The sequence below is a fragment of the Erpetoichthys calabaricus genome, chromosome 6 (genome assembly GCF_900747795.2).
Source record: "Erpetoichthys calabaricus chromosome 6, fErpCal1.3, whole genome shotgun sequence".
NCBI lineage: Eukaryota > Metazoa > Chordata > Cladistia > Polypteriformes > Polypteridae > Erpetoichthys > Erpetoichthys calabaricus.
Window position 1 is genome coordinate 107322275 of NC_041399.2, and position 6000 is coordinate 107328274.

The 6000-nt window shown below is 38.6% G+C and overlaps 1 protein-coding gene across 3 annotated transcripts in view; it reads right to left on the reverse strand.

Annotated features, from left to right (window-relative positions):
• Window positions 1-5707, reverse strand: part of itprid1 (ITPR interacting domain containing 1) — a 141260-nt gene extending 135553 nt beyond the window's left edge. For 2 of the 3 annotated variants that reach the window (XM_051929361.1, XM_028803839.2), the window contains exon 1: window positions 5548-5707. The gene's annotated coding sequence lies outside the window, so the exon portion shown is untranslated. Of the gene's footprint in view, window positions 1-5543 lie in introns of all 3 variants that reach the window. The other variant, XM_051929360.1, reaches the window with a different exon arrangement.
• Between the last annotated feature and the right edge of the window lie 293 nt (window positions 5708-6000).

The window sequence follows — 6000 nt, forward strand, 5'->3', positions numbered from 1 at the left end:
TTTGGCAGTTCTCACCATTATGCCATAGGGAACTTTTGGAACTGATCTCTCCTTTTGGCTGTTTCATTCCTTATTTACCGTTAACAGATTATGTATTTCATGGTAGAGACGCACATGGTCCCCATTCCTTTTTCCGCATGGCCGTTGTCCGCGCACCTACCATGTGGTTGGCTCCCTGCCTGTATACATTAACAACATCCCATGCTCATGTGCCTCCTCACTCGCTTCCTTACTTTCCTCAGCTGTTCATTGTGCTCACTGCTCCCTTCTTCTTTACTCCACCGCTTCCAGCCTGTTATTGTTCGCCTTGCTTCACATCTTCCTGCTGGTGACTCCTGCCTTTTCATTTACTCCACCGCTTCAAGCCTGTTATTGATGGCCTTGCTTCACGTCTTCCTCCTGGTAACTCCTGCCTTTTCGTTTACTCCACCGCTTCAAAGCTGACATTGTTGGGTTTCCTTACTTCCTCACGTCTCCCTCCTCGTGACTGTTGCCTTTTCTTTAACTCCACCACTTCAAGGCTGTCATTGTTAGGCTTCTTACTTGCTCATGTACATCTTCCTGGTGCTGACTTCTGTTTTTCATTCCCTGCTCCACCGCTTCTCGCTTTCCTTCGTACTTTCTTTCTCAATGTGTGCAAGTTTACCCCGAATAACATGTCTATTCCAGTGATCACCATCGATCACAATTTCACCGACCCGTACCCAGTGATTTCCATGCCCTAAGATTGTGCCTGCCTCTTCCATTCTCTCTCTTACTTATTGTATGGCCATATCAGTCTCAGCCTTGATATCCGCAGAGACATTGTGTCTTATGTACTGAATGACTGGGACAGGTTCAAGGTGTGGACTGATGATGGTACAGGAGACAATTATACTACACAGGAACACTATAGCAGTGAAATGCTTAAGCTCTCAACCTATGGTTCTGCATGTAAGCTGATAGTTGCTGCAGAATTGTTTCATTGTTGCTTTCAAGTGTATAGAAATGGGGAAATATTTTACACCTTTGGACAACCGGGAATGCCTGTTAAACATCTTAGATTCACCGGTAGCGATTTGAGTAGTGGACACTTCGATGTTTATGAATGTTTCAATTCTGACAACGTGGACACAAAGTCAATCAAAGTCAATGAAACCTGTTGTATCTTTACAATGGTTGACAAACGCCTGATGTAACTTGAACGCAATACATCCTCCAAATATGAACCTGATTGAAAGAAATAATGGTAATCAAATCCTTGATGACAGCAACACTCATAACAGTGACAAAACAATTACATTGACAATCATGTTATGTTATTTTTAAAATGTTTCCTTTTCTTTTTCATAACTTCTTTAACACACTACTCTGCTGCGAGGCATGGGTATTTTGCTAGTATAATTCATATAAATGCATGATAAAACCTTTGAAATCTCAAATGACTCAGATTTAAAGAGCAACACTAAATTTAGACTCTCTTCCTGTTATGGCAAGGCAATATAAAAACTAGTGTTGTGTTTCTCCATTAAGGCTGGAATTTTTTTTTTATAGGGAAATTATTTCGTTATGCCTATACTCATGAGAAGAGTTACTGAAGTATGCAATGATGTAAATAAGAAAATGTGATATTTTAAAAGAGCATTTCATATTGACTGTTTAGTTAAGTTCACATCTTGAAGTTAATCATCCTAATTGGGAATTAAGTTTGTTCAGGTTGAGGCTTTTTCACTTCATACTGCAACACCAAATTATTTAAGTAGCAAGATTCAGCCAACAGCAAATTGTGGTGCTTTATTTGCTAATACTGCATAATGGTGTCAGTAAGAATCAGTAATATGCATATGAAATTTTAAAAAGTAAATTATAGCAATAGGCAACTATCATAATCTGTTCTTTTTAACATTATAAGGCTTAGTGAACTATGCTTGACTCAACACAATGTCTTGTTACAGATCATTCCATCAAGCACAAAAATTGCTTTAAAATTTGTAGAAAATCATTGCATGTGTAATGAACTGATAGAATTTAAGATTTTTTTATTTAATCCACTTTCCCTAGTATACAGTATAATGGGTTAAATCAGAAGGTTCTGTACTTTTCATTATAATGAAAATATTTCATTCTGTACATTCTAATGACTGTTAACTTGATAAGTAGAACAAGACTTAAAGTTGTAATATATCATTATTATTGTCTATTTTTACTTACTGCTCAAATTAACAATTCAACCTTGAAAAGGATTAATTAGGTATATTATTAGATGGATGAATGGGTATTGCCTTTTGTAAATCAACTAATCAAAAGGAGAAATGGAAAATATACAAAACTAAACAAAATGACACAATTAAACAGAGAACAGTGCATAACAGCAAGCAGTACATGGATATATTGTAATTGCCTTCATTCCCCAATTTTAACTAGATCTCAAAAAACAATATTTTGCATTTATTTCTGTCCAAAAATATTTTGAAATTTAAAAATAGCAGATGCAGCAAAAGAAAATTTAAAAAATTTACACAAAATCTACAACACGAGCCTTTCTACCAACAATCCTACAGAATCTTTAATTTTGTTTTCTGTCCCCAATGTAACATGCTTACCCGCTGAAGATATCCAAAGTACTGTATGGCAGTCAACTACAGTTTATTTTGTGAGCAGATCTACGATTTCTAGAATAGTAACATAATTTACAAACCTGGATGATTTAACTTGAGGCTGCACTTCTACAATTTTATTGCAGAGTACATTGAAGTGCATCATCAATAGATTTTTTTTTAATCACATATCTCGTTGATAATGCTCTTTTATCTTTCCTCTTTTAATTTTATTAAACCAGAAATCGATTTGTATGCATTATACTATGGTGAACAAGGGCACCTCTTTGTGGCTTTCTATACTCTTACAAAATAGTGCAGCTCTATTGAAAGATATACAATTAAGGGCTTTTATTAACTCCACAATAAAGGAAGACTCACAAAGCCCAACTCTAAATAATAAACATCTATCAGCTTTTCTGAAGCTTGCCTAAATTATTGGTGGGATCACAGTGGGATGGTTTATCCAGCTGCCCACTTCCACCTCCCTCTCCTTTGCCTCACTCTCCTTTACTGCTCACTCTTTGTTACCTTTCTCTTGTCAGCAATCTTTTATTTCTGCCTCTTGCTCTATTTTCAATCAGCTCTGGAATAAGGTGGATTTAAACCTAATCCGAGGGTCACTTCCAGCCAAGATCTGAATGTGTCTATTTGACTACAAGGACACAAGGCTAGGGCTCCCTCTGGTGGTCCATCATGCTCCAGCATCACTCAGCCCTTAGTAGCCCAAAGCTCAGTTTTCTCAGACTGCATCCCAGTTATCCTTTCATGCCGCTAAGAAGCATATTTACTTACATTTGTTAACATTGTGTTTTTGTTTTTTAGTTTTAACTTTTGGCATTTGTTATTTTACTCATGCTCTCTTGCCCATTTAAAAAAATAAATATTAAAGGTTTTGTGATAAAGCAAACTGTTTTGGTGCAATTTTGACCTTCCTTGTTGTGATTAAATCATAATACCATTCATCAGTATGGCGTTTGAAGGACCCCTGCCATCCACACATGGCATAACGGTCTCTAAGTGAGGATGAGGCACAATTGATATGTACTAGGTGTAAAATGCTAGGAGTTGCTGTTGTTCCGTTAACCCCAACAGACAGACAAAGTATTTTAATATTCTTTTCTTCTTAAAGAAAATGCGTTAAGCACCACAACCACAATAGCACAGGTAAATAATAAGTCAAGCACAAACACAATACAAATTTCTCCTCCACACCTCCCAGCAAGCTTTGTCCACCTCCTCCCAACTCCGGCTCACCTGCTGGGTTCCAAGCAGTCCTTAAAATAGTCCTTGACCCGGAAGTGCTTCTGTCTTTCCGACCACGTGACTTGCTAGTACTTCCGGGTCTAATGAAGAACTGGCTTCTACTTCAGCCCGGAATTACTTTGGGGCTTCCGTCCTCATGAGTACCTCATACTTCCTGGCTATAGGGAGAAGATGAGTCCCCAGATCCTTTGACAGCTCCCCCTGGCAGCACCCACAGCACCCAACAGGGCTGAGAAACCGAACTCCAAGTTCCAGGATGCCCTGTGGGTATCCGGGGCACCGCTACATTCCATGGGAGTTGCCATCTAGCGTTTTGGGGGAGGCAGTGTCCAAATGTAGCTGCCTCCCCTCATTTTTCCATCCTGAGGGTGTTGCAGCCTATGACATAGGTTATTTGACATCTGTAGTTTACAAAAAGCCACTAGTCCCTGTGTGACTTGTGCCTGTCTAATGTCCTGTGGAAATCCCTAAACGTTCATCTAAAGCAACATACACTCTCTGTCTCTCATTCTGGTGCTCATACACAGCAACAGTAGGCTGTGTGGGTTACCCCTTGTGGTAGCCCACACAGGCCAGTTACTGAGCTGTTTCATTCTGGAATATGCACACGCTGATGACAATCTAGCCATTTACCAAGTGGCCTCTGTCCAGGCCTTCCACTTCTCTCTTATATTAGGCTGCACAATTGGAAAAACACACACTTGACTGAAATATGCAAATCATATGTATAGTTCATTTAGTATTTTTAATTAACAAATAGGGCAGCGCAGTGGCACAATGGGTGGCGCTGCCACCTCGCATTTAGGATACCCGGGTTCGCTTTCCAGGTCTTCCCTGCATGGAGATTGCATGCTCTCCCCGTGTCTGCGTGGGTTTCCTCTGGGTACTCCGGTTTCCTCCCACAGTCCAAAGACATGCATGTTAGGTGCATTGGCAATTCTAAATTGTCCCGTGTGTGCTTGGTGTGTGTGTGTGTGCCGTGTGGTGGGCTGGCACCCTGCCCGGGGTTTGTTTCCTGCCTTGCGCCCTGTGTTGGCTGGGTTTGGCTCCAGCAGACCCCCGTGACCCTGTAGTTAGGATGTAGCGGGTTGGATAATGGATGGATGGATTAATTAATTTAATAACCGACAATCATCTGAAAATAATCCATAATATGGAAAAGAAAATTTAAGACATTGTGCTTTTCTACATATATTTTTTAATTAATCTGGGAGGTAATTAATAACACAATAATACAAAGGAAAACTGAATTTGATTACACAACTCCTATTAAAATTGTGTTTAACTCTTGTTTGACTTTAATTCTACTCAGTCTGTGTCACTTACTCATACTCCTACACATAGACTCTCATATTTCTTACTCTCTTTCTGTGTACTTCTGTCTGTTCTAAAAAGCCTCATGAAGCTGTTCACCACAGATGGTGCATACATTTAACTGATATAGTGTACATCCTGATATGTCTTAACTAGAAATTTATCTGAAGTACATTGTTTTTAATAGCAATGGGAAATGTATGATAAGGATAAAATATAAAACAAAGTATTGTAATGTAATGTAAGTAAAGTAATGTAAGGCTGGAATTTTAAAAACAATACAGCAATCATTTCTAGTCTCAAATAAGAATGCTCCACATGATAGTGAACTATTAGTTCTACAAGTTAGTAAGATACCTTTATAAGAAATTAAGAAATGATTCTTACTTACTGCACTCTTCATTCAATAGCCAAGGTAGTATTAATAACCATCAGAGAAACACTTTGCACTCTGTTTTTCCACTGTTTGATTAGGCATGACCAGCTCTGCTGCTTTTCATTGTAAAAGTGTTACTATTTCAAGAGAAAAAAAGGCTGTCTGGGCTCCACCCATCATTCACCTGCCATACGAGAAATCCTGATCTTGATAATTACCGCAGCACAGTGTGCTGTGCAGACAAGCAGGAAGTGTGAACCAGAGAGGGGGAGAAAAAATTCAAGCTGACACACAATGGAAAAAAATGCGTAACTTTAGATATTTTAACTTGATCTGCAGCTTGTATTTCACAAAATCATCACGTACCTGTCCTATATGTAAATCAGAAGCAGATAATATTGTTTTAGAAATTAAAAGAGAAAGTTTCCTCATATAATATGAAACAGTATAAAGTTAGACGATGAATTT